Raw genomic sequence first — 15,457 nt, forward strand, 5'->3', positions numbered from 1 at the left:
GCTAACTTCTCTAGTGAGTAGTCAGTCCTAACTGGCAGAAAGTGTGCTGACTTCGTCAATCTATCCACTATCACCCATACTGCATCATGTTTCTTCTGGGTGAGAGGTAGACCACTTACAAAATCCATGGTGACCCGATCCCATTTCCATTCAGGTATGCGTATAGGCTGTAGCAAACCTGATGGAACTTGATGTTCTGCCTTGACTTACTGACATGTCAAGCATTTAGTCACATAGTCAGCTATGTCCTTCTTCATACCAGGCCACCAATACTGAAGCTTCAGATCATGATACATTTTTGTACTTCCTGGGTGCATAGCATATACACTGATGTGTGCCTCTTTTAGAATACTGGCCTTCAATTCCCCATCATCTGGTACACACAATCTTCCTTTGTAATACAGACACCCATCTGTTTTCACCTCAAAGTCAGTTGCTTTTCCCTCTGAGATTTTGCTCATAATAGCCATTAACTTTTCATCTACCTTTTGCCCATCTAAAATCTGCTGTAGCAGGTTTGGCCTCACTTGCAACTCAGCCAAAATAGCTCCATCTCGAACCAAAGTTAGACGGGCATTCAATGACCTCAAAGCTGTGATGGACTTTTTGCTCAAAGTATTAGCAACTACATTTGCCTTCCCAGGATGGTAGTCAATCACACAATCATAGTCCTTCAGGAACTCAATCCATCGTCTCTGTCTAAGGTTGAGCTCCTTCTGGGTTGGCAAATATTTCAGGTTTTTTTGGTCTGTGTAAATGTAGCACTTTTTACCATACAAGTAATGCTTCCATATCTTTAGTGCGAAGATAATTGCTGCAAGCTCTAGATCATGGGTAGGGTAATTTTGTTCATGTGGCCTTAGCTGCCTGGAAGCATAGGCGACCACCTTCCCCTCTTGCATCAACACACACCCTAACCCATTATGAGAGGCATCACTATAGACCACGAAGTCCTTTCTCGACCTTGGTGTGTGCTGCGGTGCCTCTGTCAACATAGCCTTTAACTTCTCAAAACTGGTCTGACACTTGTCATTCCAGTCAAATCTGACATTCTTGTGTAACAACTTGGTCATTGGAGCAGCTATTAAGGGAAATCCCTTCACAAATCTTTTGTAATACCCAGCTAGCCCCAAGAAGCTTCGACCTCGCTTGTGTTTCGGGAGGCTTCCATTCCATCATCGCTTCTATTTTCTTGGGATCCACCTAATCCCATCACCACACTATGTGTCCAAGGAATGCAATCTCATTCAACCAAAAGTCACACTTGGACAACTTAGCATACGACTTCTTTTCTCTCGTGGTTTGCGTAACAATCCTCAAATGCTCATCATGTTCTTCCCTGGTCTTGGAATACACCAAAATATCATCAATAAAGATCACTACGAACCGATCTAAGTATGGATGGAAGATACGGTTCATAAGGTCCATGAATGCTGCTGGTGCATTTGTTAGGCCAAAGGGCATCACTAGAAACTCATAATGCCCATATCGGGTCCTGAATGCAGTCTTTGGCACATCTGCATCCTTCACCCTCAACTGATGATACCACGATGCGAGATCAATCTTAGAAAATACTCTGCTCCCTTCAACCGATCAAACAGATCATCAATTCTAGGCAACGGATATTTGTTCTTCACGATCACTTTATTCAATCGCTGTAATCAATGCATAGCCTCAAAGTCCCATCCTTCTTTTTCACAAATAGCACTGGAGCTCCCCATGGTGACACACTGGGGCGTATGAACCCCTTATCGAGCAACTCTTGCAACTAAGTTTTCAACTCCCTCAATTCAGTGGGTGCCATCCTATAAGGAGCAATGGAAATGGGTGCTGTACCCGGCAGTGTCTCAATAGCAAATTCGACTTCCCTTTCTGGTGGCAAACCAGGCAACTCTTCAGGGAACACATCTGGGAAGTCTCTTACTGTGGGTATATCACTCAGGTTTGGCTTAGCCTGCCTAGTATCCACCACATGTGCTAGGTAGGCTTCACAGCCTTTTCTCATCATTCTTCTTGCAACAGTGGCTGAGATGACGTTGGACAAGAAATCTGTCCTTTCCCCCACAACTGTAATTTCATTACCCCCAGAAGTTTTCAGGGAAATTCTCTTCAATTTGCAATCAACTATTGCCTGATGACGTGACAACCACTCCATTCCCAAAATCACGTCAAACTCATGGAAAGGCAACTCAATCAAGTCTGCCAAGAATTCATACCCTTGAATCTTTAACGGGCAACCCTTGTACACTTTGTTCACCACTACACTGTGGCCCAATGGATTAGTGACCAGAATGTCTTGGTCACTCTCCCCTACTAATATCCCCCTTTCTACGGGTAAGTTGATGCAGATGTATGAATGAGTGGATCCTGGATCCACCAATGCATGCACAGGTGTAGTGTAGAGGGAGAACGTACCCCTGATGACGTCCGGGGCATCTTGCTCCTCCTGAGCTCTCATAGCATAAGCTCTTGCAGGTGGTGGCATCGGGCCTCTCTGCTAGCTCGGATCTGAGCCTCGTGATGGTCCCACGACATCAGTTTGCAGATTTTCTACCCTTACGTAGTGCGGGAGCAGTGCTGCTGCTTGTGTTGGAGCGGTGTAGTAGTTCTGCGTGGGCGGTTCCTTAATCGATGCTCTGTTGACCCACACCTTAGCGAGCACCAGTCACTCTCCAACACTCACCCTTATGCCATTTCAGCGGTGTGGACATGCGAGTTCTTTGGGGCTGGTCCTGAACCCCATCCTCGGAGAGCTGCGCGATGGTGTGGGTGACCTCTCCTAGGGGTAAAGCGTGGCTGGGCCCTGAGGTGACCACGACCTTGTGGTTGCCCTCAACTTTGTGCAGGTGGACCCTTGAACTTCTTCCCAGGTATAGGAGATGAACTAGACTGACCCAGGCCCCTCTTCTGCTGTCTCTCCCTTCTGGTCTGCTCACTGATTCTTACTTTTTCAACCTTTATTGTAGCTTCCACTAACTTGGTAAATTCTGTGATTCCCAGGGCAGTGAGCTGGATCTTGATGTTGTCATTTAGTCCCTCTTCAAATCTCTTACATCTTTCAGCTTCATTAGGGACTATCTCCCTTCCATAGCGGCTTAATCGAACAAATTCCTTCTCATATTCGGCCACTGACAGCTGTCTCTGCCTCAGGTTAATAAACTCTCTTCTTCTCTCTTCCAGGTATACAGTACCCACATATTTCTTCTTGAATTCGGAGAGGAAGAAGTCCCAAGTTCTGACACTTTGCACTTCACTGACACCGTGTCCCACCATTCGTAGGCATCATCTTGCAACAAAGATATGGCGACTTCGTGTTTTGCTCGAGTGCGGTGGAGTTGTTTTAGAACTCTGCTGTTCGTTCAACCAATTCTACGGTATGTAATCATCTTCTCTCTTCTTAGAAAAAGTCCACCGCTCCAAACTTTCTTAGCCTTTCAGTGTGATTTACTGTGGAGCTGGTGGTGGTGGTGGTGTTGGCATTACCCCGGCCATTTGTCTAAAGAATTCGGCCATTTGCTGGAACATGGCCTGTGGAGGCTGAGCTGGCGGAGTAGGTTCTCCCCTACCCCCAGTCTCAGCTACTGCAGGTGGAGCATGACTCTCCACTTCCTCCTCGACTGCTCTCTGTGATGTAGGGTCCATATCCTATTCAAAATAAGAAAGACAAACAGATCTGCATTAGTGTCACCTCGACTCTTACAAATGCAATGCATGGTATGGACTCAATCTAGGCCCAGAAACGCCTAAACTGTGCTCTGATACCACTAAATGTGACACCCCTTACCCGTGTACAGTATTCCCGAGTAAGTAATGCCACACGGTGTACCGGCACACTCTAATATACCTTAATTAATTTATATCATGCTTTTGAAAATAATTTATGAAATATAATTTATTTAAGCCATTTATCGAAATTATTATTTATTTGAGGTTCCGAAAATTTTAAAGAAAATCCGACAGAGTACCGGCTAAAAATGGAGAAAATAGTTCTTCGGAACCTGTGAAAAACACTTCCAATATTCATGCCTCATCATCACAAACTCCAATATCAAAATCTCAACAACATTTCTCAATTTCAGTTCTCAATCATCCATCACATGTGATAATCAAGTATAAATTACAATTAGATATTTACTTTTCCATTCACAAATACAATTTTCATAATTTATATGAACATCAAAATACATTACATAAATCCAAATACATATGAGAAAATAAAAATTTAGTTACAAAATGACAAAATGACACCTAGTGCCCTACCAATGCACTGCAGGTAGTGAGGTGACACGGACACTGTGCAGAACTGCAGGATGGACTCACCCAGTCTGCGGTCTACTGGGCTCACGATCAGTATCTCCAGTACCTACGCGTGGCAAAAGCAACGCGCTAAGCAATAATGCTTAGTGGTGCAATAATAAAATAAAAGAAATAGCAAGAAAATAAATATGTAGTGAATGTATATGTTTCATTTGTTTTGAATTTGTATATCATTAACTTTGTCCACTTTCATTCCTTTGGTTGCCCAAGTAACCTACACTAGACGACTAGACTGGATAAACGGGTAAACTGGCACTGGGTATCAAGTACCTCGGGCCGTCACACCATCGGTCACATATGCATCTCCCGGTGTGCAGGCAATGTATAACAAGCTGTGATAACATCAGGCACAAGGCCAAAGCTCAATACAAGGTCAGAATGGCTAAAAGCCATAAAATCACAGAATGGAATATTGCCATGTGCAGTACTGCTAACTGAACCCTATTGGCATGCCAAACTATCCAAACCAATCTTGTTAGGTATACTAGGGCATTTGAAACTTTTAAATTCTTCAATTTGTGAATTTCAAGTTTTGGTGTCACTATTCACCCCATTGGTCAACAAAAATGTTGACTTTTGGATAGAAAATAGGTATATTGGTTTTGACACTCCCAACATACCACATTTTGCATTTAAAACTTGTTGGAATTAACCCCTAAATCCATTTCCAAACCTAAAACCTAGAGAGCAGAATTTTTAGTTTTTGTGACCCAATTTTACTGTTCCATTGGGCCCTGTTGCAGTGGGAATTTGAGAAAATGGTAAACATGAAAGTTGTTCCTTATTTTGTCTAGTTGAATTTCCTTTTTTGAATTACTCCATTTGGAGTTTTGTAGCTCCAGATATGGTCCAAAAACCACAGCTGGCCGGATTGCCAAAACTGCAGAATTACCAAATCTACAATAACATGAACAGTGACTGTGACTGCCATTTGGGTTAGGTTCTGGTCATAATTTGGGGTAGGTTTCTTAATGAAAGTTGTTTTTCTATGTCTTAAGTTGTTTCTGTAAAAATTTCAGGTCAATTGACCATATCTACAGTGAGTTATGGCCAAATGAACAGTTACTGTTCATTTGGTCATTTCTGCAGGTGCTGTTGCAGGGTATCCGGATTGGGGCCAACTTTTGGTCCACTTGCTTTAGTCTTTTGGACATGGTTTCTTCAGAAAAAATGTGCCATTATAAGCCTAGTTTCATGTCCAATTGGCCAAACACCAATTGGACCTATACAGCCAAAGTTATGGCTGTCTAAGTGGGCTGGAATCTCAGCCTCATTGCTGCTGTCACTAGGCAGCCTACCAATTGGGTTTGTAACTCTTTAGTTCACTTCAAATTATGACTAACTTACCTTAAATGGTCACTAATTGACCATTAGAATGTTCACTAATCATTTCATAAGCAAACCCTAATTTTGGTCAAGTCTCCAAGTTCTCAAAGTTTAAGTTATGCAATAAACTTACAATTTCAACTTAAATCATGTCCTTAAACATGAATTGAGTGAGAGAGAATAAATTGGGCACTAACCTTAGGAGGGCAGAATTTTCCCTTCAATTTCCTTCACTTTCTTTAATTTTCTTGGCAGCCAAACACTTTCCCAAGAGGTAAAATCAAGTTTTTGTGAAGAAGACTAAAGGTTTTATGGTGATTTTTCAAGAGAATTTCTAGTGAGAAGTTTGGAATAACAATGGTGAAGGGAGAGGGAAGAGAGAAACGACTGAAGAAGATGTGGAATTGCAGAAATTGTTTTCTTTTTTTTGTCATTTTATCACTTTTTAATTTGGCTTGTTGAGTTGTGATTGGTGGAAGCCTTCCAAATGACATCATGTGATGTCATATTTAGGTTTTTCTTTCATTTTCTTTTCTTCTTTTCTCTACTCATTTTTAATTTAATTTCTAGTAATGTTTATTCATATTTTATGTCATATTAATTATTTACTCAACTGGACAAGTCGGCCAAAAATCACCTCTGAAGGCGAAATGACCAAAATGCCCTCCGTTTGGCTTAACGGGTCAAAATTGTCTGTACCGATTGAAAAATTTTTCTAAATATTTTCTTGGCATTCTAATGCCATAGGAACCTCAATGACCCTTCCCTGGAGTCCCAAAAATTATTTTATGAATTTTTCCCCGGGTCTAGGGCTCCTAGTTGCGAGAACCGCAACTTCCCTCTGGGTTTCCCATCGCTACGGCACCGGCTCGTTTAAATTGTTTGTATTTTATTTCTAAAATTTTTACTAAATTTTTCTTATTAATATTTGAGTTAATTATGGTTCTTGACTTTAGTTTAAATATTTTTCTGGACGTTCTAGCTGTCCGGACCGACACCGATCACCGGAACAGTAGAATGTACGGAGTTGCTACCGGGAGGGTGTTACAGGATATCCATATATTTGAGCTAGCTAGCCTTGTGATGTGATTTCTCTTTAGCCTCTGGCTATTGAGATTCTATTTGTTTCGAATGGCATGATCTAACTGTGGGTTTTATGAAATGTGTTTGATACTTTGAAATGAACTTGGTTTGTATTAAAATCTCATGATTTATGTTTTGTGTTTAATGCGCATGTTTAGCCAAAATTTTGAATAAATGTGATTTAAGTTTTGCATAAAGATTATTTTAGTATGTTGTGCACCACTGAGTCCTAGTACTCAGCGATAGCTTCTATTGCTGTCGCAGATACAGAGACTAGAGGAACAGCAGACTGAGCTGCTGAGGTGTGAGGAGTCATCATCTTGAAGTCTTCGGGTATAATTTATACCCTAACTGTAAATATTTCTTTTGATGTATATATTGCACATAAATGTATGGACATGTAAATGGGTTTTGAGCAGCCTGTACAAAAATTTATATGAAATTTGTAATAAAGTTTAGTTGTATTTCTTTTGATGTAAAATTTGTAAGAATGTATATAAATTATTTTGTCTCTAATGAAAAATGAGTACAACTATTTTATTTAATTTGAATGAAATGGATTGCTAATATTTTGATGATCATTGATAGTGGATTTGAAATTTTAAAGTTGATAAATGTGTTGAGAAATTGATTGGGAGTGAGTATGAAATTGAAGTAGTGGTTGAGAAAAATTTTAGAAGTGCTTTTTACAGGTATTTGAAGAACGGTTTTCTCAAAATACAGAGGAAACTCTGTCAAAATTTTTATAGAATTTGCGGAAAACTAAAATGGACCAAAAATATTAACAAGTTTTAATTTTAACTAAATGTTTTAAGTACTTACTAGAAAATGCTCACCACTTGTCAAAAATAAGAAAATTGTTTTAAAATCCCTTGTAGGGTATCTAATGAGTTATCGGTAGGTGAAGTTCGGTAGTTCATTAGGTATTCTACGGGATCATGTTATGCCTTACAGAGGGGTAAAGTGTGACAGCTCTGATACCACTTAAACATGTTACACCCTACCCCTCTGTAAGGTATAACATGATCCCGTAGTATACCTAATGAATTGCCAACTTCGTCTACTGATAACCCATTAAACACACTACAAGGGATTTTAAAACTTTTCTTACTTCTTTTTACAATGGTGAGCACAATTTACAGGTGTTAAAAACCTTTTTGAACTAAAGTGAAACAGCTAACACATTTGGACTATTAATGACTTCTTTAAAAATTTTGGCAGAGTGTCATCTGTATTTTGGATAAAATAGTTCTTCAGAAAACCTATAAAAAGTACTTCAAATATATTCCTCAATCTCAAACTCTAACATAATTCAACACAATATGTTTTTCAACTCAAATCCACAATAATTTTTCAAAGACTGAGATAAAAGAAATATAATACAATTTTTACAAGTCAAAATACTCATAATTTACTTTACAACTTCAATGTACAATTTTAATTTATAACTGCTCAAAACCAAGAACAATATATACATACAGTGAACATACATTATAGTACAAAATGCAAAATGTGGTATACTCAATATACCCAATGATCTCTCGCTGAATGCACTAGCAAACCTAGTCTCACGCCTGTCTGTCTGCCTACTCAAGCGATAAAGAATGAAAGCTATCGCTGAGACAATGTCTCAATGGTGCACAACATTAACCAAATACAACTTTAAATCACAATTTATAAATCATATAAATGATGGATACATAAAACCATAGTTAAATTCGAGATAATGAATGTCATAAGGAATTTAACACAATATCACAATAAATCTCAGTGATCAAAACATAGTTAAATTCAAAAGACAGTGAATGTCAATAAGAATTTAAACTCCATTTCACAAATTATCAAAGCTCATAATAACACAATTTAGTCGAATAATTTAAGAACACAGTGTTGCCAATTCATTCACAACTTAAGCCATGACACAAAATTTCCGATCAATGTCGCGTTGTACACCATGACAAAGAAATCACAACCCCACTAATCAAAATCAATGAGGAAGGGAGCTAGCTATATAATGAGTACTCATCTGATCACCTCAACTGGTAAACCAGAGAGGGAGAAAAATATACGATCACGACCCCATAAATGGAGAAGGAAAATAAATGATCACAACACCATAAATGGAGAAGGAATGATATGATACTGTCATGCTAAGTGTGAACACAAAATCAATTCCAAACATTTTATTCAAATGATTCGTGAGAATCCAATAAATTTCCAAAGTCAAAATTTCATTCACAAAATGGCAACAGAATTCATAATTAACTTCAATTTTCACAAATCACACTAAATCAATTTTTCCACAGTTTCAAACCATTTACAATGCTTTTCAAGCAATAAGTATCCATTCAAACACATTTCCATAATTGAAAACAATAATATACAAATAGTCATAATTTATTTCAATTGAAAAATTCAAAAGAAATAGCTGTTGTGCACAAACCTCTAATAACTGTCTTCTGGCCTTGACATAGTGTTTCCTTCCCTTTCCCCGAGTCTTTGCTAACTGAGAAATATAATTTGAAGTGTTTCAGTACTCATTTAAACAGTCTCTAATGATAATGCTTCATAATTAATTCACTGGATTCTATTACTTGCTTAGTCAGCCTAATATATCGACCCTCGATGCATTCCAGGTAAATTAGGTTTCAATGTTACTAATATGTCACATTCGATAGTCTTTTAGGGTTGGTACATGTTACCAAGTTCATTTCCGTGTATACTGCATTTTCTTGCAATTTGCTGAATTCCGAGATACTAGTTTGACCTAGCCGGACGACCTAGTTCCCTCGGTTTTCGAGTTTCGGTCAAAACTACAAACTTGTATATCTATGTCTTATTGCACGCAGGGAAAACTTTCAGGTCATTCTGAGTTATGTAGGCCAAGTTATGGTCATTTTACTATTGCTGGTCAAATTGCATCAAAATTGGTAACTTTAGGTCATTTTAGGTCAATTTTGGTTCGGCCAGTTTTTGGACCCGAACTTGTGCAAGCTGTTTGACTTGCTTATGGTCATTTCTGGGCTTTGGTGTCTTCATAAGACTTGTAGATATGGGTCTTAAATATTCATGGTTAAAATTTCAGGTCAATTAGACTTGTTTTGAGTGAGTTATGGCCTAAACACTAACTGCTGCTCAAATGGTCAGTTTTTGGGGCCTTAATTGCACTAATCCGGATTTGGTCACTTTTCAAGTTACCTTACAAGCAGAATTTTGGCAAGCTTCCTTCATGAAAGTTGGCACATTTTGTGCCTTGTTTCACCTCCAATTGGTCTCATGCCAATTGGAGCCACACACTTAAAGTTCTAGGCCAAAACGCATACTGCCCTATTGCACTTTCTTTATTACTCATCAAAGCTCACTTTTAGCATTTACCAATTCACATATTCTTACCCAATCTAGTTTGTACCATAACCTAAACATATTTTACCACATATTGTTGATCATTTTGGTAGCTTACAATCACATTCAACATACACCACAAAGTGCAGAATTTTTCAAAATCAATTACAACAATTTAGTCACCTATTCATGCTCAATTACATGTCCAACTTCACACCATCACACACATACCCAAGCTGCCATAACAACCAACACAATTCAACATTAATATTCCATAATCCAAACATGAAATAAAATCCTTATGGTTCACCAAACCAGGCTGCCATTTCATGCATTACATTCCCTTAATTTCCAAGCATTCAAATTTCAATACACATTCATATATACTAAGTATACATCACCTAAATGATTTCCAACACAATATACATTTAATCAATCCTTTAATTCAACATTTACAAGCAGAAATAAACTGCCCTTAAGGAGTTTCCGTGGCTGCCAAAAATAAACGTCTCCCTTAGAACATCAAACTCCAAAATTCTTTCCACAATTCAAGTACCCATAACCTCCTCACAAACTTTAATGAAGCAATAACCAAAAATACAAACTTACCACTTTGGAAAGTCTTCAAAACCTTGACTAAACTTGATCTTCTTGCTACCTATCTATTGCCCAAGTGGTGTAGAACAGTTTTTGTGAAGGAAAAGGTAAGAAAATTGGCTTGAAGATGAAGGGATGAAGCTTGCATGAAGCTTGAAACAAATGGCCATGGAGGTTTTCTTCCTCTTTGGTCTCGGCTGGAATTTGAGAGGTAGAAGAAAGTGATTTTCTGCTGTCCAAAAATCAGATTAATGGTCCACTTTAGGTGTTAGTGGACCACTAAGTGGAAAGATAATGTTAATTTAATCTTAAGGTTTCATTTTCCCACATTAAGCTTCCCATTTTTGCTATTTACATTAGGTACCACTAATTTAATTTTTCATGATATTTTCCAAGTGTAATATCATGTATTTTTAATGGACATTTAGGTCAAAAGACAACTCGGGGTGTCAAATGACCACAATGCCCCTGTTCGGATTGCATTCCTGATTTTTCAGTAACACCGGGTTTTGTCCGTTTTTCGATTTCTCACTTTTCTTTGTACTCATTAATTAATTTTTCTTTGATATTTCTAATGGTATTTATACTTCAATAGAGGCCTATTTAAGTCCTAAAAATATTTTTCAGGGTTCCCCGCAGTCCAGTGCTAGTCAACGGTCCACGCCGTGACTTCCCGGTGCGGTCACCCATCGCTAGGGTTCCCGGCTCGCTTAACTTGGTCACATTTCTTTGCTATTATTTTTCCTTTGTTTTTCTTGTATTTTTTTTTCTTGTATTTCATTATTTTATGTCTCCTCACTCATGTCGAAGTGTAGTTCTAGGCATCCTAGCTCTCCGGACAACACTGGTCACCGAGACAGTAGAACGCAGTACCGAACATAGGGGTGTTACAATTCTCCCCCCCTTAAATAAATTTCGTCTCGAAATTTTACTCAATAGCCATCTTACAATAGTCATGCATTTATTTTCTCCTTTCTATACGATCGTATAATCTTCTTTCCTTCGAATTTGTATAAGACTTTTAACAATCTAGTACAACTTTTTTTTTGTTTGTATAACACCAATCTTCTCTTACTATCGTGCTGTCTAATATTTCGGTTCATGTTCCTTCTTGAATGACTCTTGAGGTCATATTAGAATCATTTATCTAGTCATTGGTCCTCTGACCATTCTAGTCCATAGTCTTCCTAACATTCGTAACATTTCTTTGTTATATCTGAACGAACTGTTCGAATTTTTACTTCCATAACTCTCTTTATCTGTCAATATTCTATAACTTACTTCCTTTTGTACTGAACTATAACCTTTCGATATTCTAACTTTTGAGTTTTAGATCCCTAAGCAGGATTTTCAAACTTATTTCTAACAATTAAATTCTGTCCTGGCATAACTATACCAAAACAGATGCCGTTGGCAACTATTCTCATCTGGGTGTACTATCGAGTAGTACGTAGCTCTACACAATAATCTCAAGTTAGTGCTGTAATCTGCAGCTTACAGTGTAAACATCAAGAACATTGCAAAGTTACTACGATACATTCCAATAGATCAAACTTTGCTATCTTTTATCCTTTTCGAATTCACTGATATCCAAACTTATTCTGATTACAATATCCATTAGCAATTACTAACAGTAACATCCTTGCCCTCATCTAGAGCAATTCCATTACTGCATCTTACTTTTACGTCCTCTCGCCTTACATTAAGTAGGCTCGCTAATTAGCTTTATAATTTATGGTGTGTCAGAAAATACTATTCGCCGATAAACTCTTCCAAAAGTAATTTCACTTATTATCACAATCCTTATCCTAAAGGACTAATCACTAATGCATCAAAATTTATTCTCCTGTAAAGGAATAACAACAGAACATATAGTTCTAACACTAACATAAAAGTATGCAAACTCCAAGTCAAACAATACATATATATATCTTAGTTACTAATTGAGAAAGTACCAGCAACAATGTCAAAAGTCTCAGCCTCTTCTCTCTGCCGTATAGCCTATACTCCAGCTGAAGCATCACCTTGTTCTGGCTGATTCACAGTACTCTGACTTTTAGGTGTACTACCCCTACCTCTACCTCTGCCTCTACTAACTGATGGTGAACTCTTTGGGGTAGAAACTTGGGTTGATCCCTTTAGTGTAGTAAATGATCCAAAACGACATGGATTTACACAATCCCTAGCAAAATGACCAGTCTCTCCACAATTAAAACATGCTCCTACAGCTCTATAACATACCCCACTATGTGGTTTACCACAAGTTTCATAAAGTCGATCTGACAGCGCATTTCTGGGTTTCTGTCCAGAAGATCTATCTCTTTTATATTCTTGAGCTCGGGGCTCCTCAAATTCTTTTCTCTCTCTCAAATTATTGCTTGAGCTCTGACCCATAGGTTTCTCCCTCTTCTTTATTTCATGTTGCCCTTGTGGGGGTTGGGTCTGTATCTGAGCTTGAGCTGACAGATTATCAGGCATTTATTGAAAGAAAGTGGCCATTTGCTGGGCCATTTGTGCAGTAATTTGTACCGGTAAAACTGGTACAGTCGTGCCTTCGACACTTTGTGGAGCTGGGGCCTCAACTTGTACCTCAGCCTCTATCAATTGATCGACTGAACGATCACCCTCTTCCATAGTCAATTCAAGGATCTTAGACCTCCTGAACAATTAACACAAGGAGATTTCCTCCCGTTAGTGCATATTTATAATGTAATGTACTGTATGTGTCAAACAATGATATTGAGCAGTTGTACTATGAAGAAAAAATATTCAAGTAACAGGTGAAAACAGAATTTAAAAACTTGCTCTGATACCACTTAAACATGTTACACCCTACCCCTCTGTAAGGTATAACATGATCCCGTAGTATACCTAATGAATTACCAACTTCGTCTACTGATAACCCATTAAATACACTACAAGGGATTTTAAAACTTTTCTTACTTCTTTTCACAGTGGTGAGCACAATTTATAGGTGTTAAAAACCTTTTTGAACTGAAGTGAAACAGCTAACACATTTGGACTATTAATGACTTCTGTAAAAATTTTGGCAGAGTGTCATCTGTAATTTGGATAAAACAGTTCTTCAGAAAACCTGTAAAAAGCACTTCAAATATATTCCTCAATCTCAAACTCCAACATAATTCAACACAATATGTTTTTCTTCTCAAATCCATAATAATTTTTCAAAGACTGAGATAAAAGAAATATAATACAATTTTTACAAGTCAAAATACTCATAATTTACTTTACAACTTCAATGTACAATTTTAATTTATAACTGCTCAAAACCAAGAGCAATATATACATACAGTAAATATACATTACAGTACAAAATGCAAAATGTGGTATACTCAATATACCCAATGATCTCTCGCTGAATGCACTAGCAGCCTAGTCTCACGCCTCGTCTGTCTGTCTACTCACATAAAGAATGGAAAGCTATCGCTGAGACAATGTCTCAGTGGTGCACAACATTAACCAAATACAACTTTAAATCACAATTTATAAATCATATAAATGATGGATACTTAAAACCATAGTTAAATTCGAGACAATGAATGTCATAAGGAATTTAACACAATATCACAATAAATCTCAGTGATCAAAACATAGTTAAATTCAAAAGACAGCGAATGTCAATAAGAATTTAAACTCCATTTCACAAATTATCAAAGCTCATAATAACATAATTTAGTCGAATAATTTAAGAACACAGTGTTGCCAATTCATTCACAACTTAAGCCATGACACAAAATTTCTGATGAATGCCGCGTTGTACACCATGACAAAGCAATCACAGCCCTACTAATCGAAATCAATGAGGAAGGGAGCTAGCTATATAATGAGTACTCATCCGATCACCTCAACTGGTAAACCAAAGAGGGAGAAAAATAAACGATCACGACTCCATTAATGGACAAGGAAAATAAACGATCACAACCCCATAAATGGAGAAGGAATGATATGATACTGTCATGCTAAGTGTGAACACAAAATCAATTCCAAACATTTTATTCAAATGATTCGTAAGAATCCAATAAATTTCCAAAGTCATAATTTCATTCACAAAATGGCAACAGAATTCATAATTAACTTCAATTTTCACAAATCACACTAAATCAATTTTTTCACAGTTTCAAACCATTTACAATGCTTTTTAAGTAATAAGTATCCATTCAAACACATTTCCATAATTGAAAACAATAATATACAAATAGTCATAATTTATTTCAATTGAAAAATTCAAAAGAAATAGCTGTTGTGCACAAACCTCTGATAACTGTCTCCTGGCCTTGACTCAGTGTTTCCTTCCCTTTCCCTGAGTCTTTGCTAACTGAGAAACACAATTTGAAGTGTTTCAGTACTCATTTAAACTGTCTCTAATGATAATGCTTCATAATTAATTCACTGGATTCTATTACTTGCTTAGTCAGCCTAATATATCGACCCTCGATGCATTCCAGGTAAATTAGGTTTTAATGTTACTAATATGTCATATTCGATAGTCTTTTAGGGTTGGTACATGTTACCAAGTTCATTTCCGTGTATACTGCATTTTCTTGCAATTTGCTGAATTCCGGGATACTAGTTTGACCTAGCCGGACGACCTAGTTCCCTCAATTTTCGGGTTTTGGTCAAAACTACAAACTTGTAGATCTATGTCTTACTGCACGCGGGGCAAAATTTCAGGTCATTTTGAGTTATGTAGACCAAGTTATGGTTATTTTACTATTGCTGGTCAAATTGCATCAAAATTGGTCACTTTAGGTCATTTTAGGTCAATTTTGGT

This window comes from Hevea brasiliensis, chromosome 13 (assembly GCF_030052815.1).
Source record: "Hevea brasiliensis isolate MT/VB/25A 57/8 chromosome 13, ASM3005281v1, whole genome shotgun sequence".
NCBI lineage: Eukaryota > Viridiplantae > Streptophyta > Magnoliopsida > Malpighiales > Euphorbiaceae > Hevea > Hevea brasiliensis.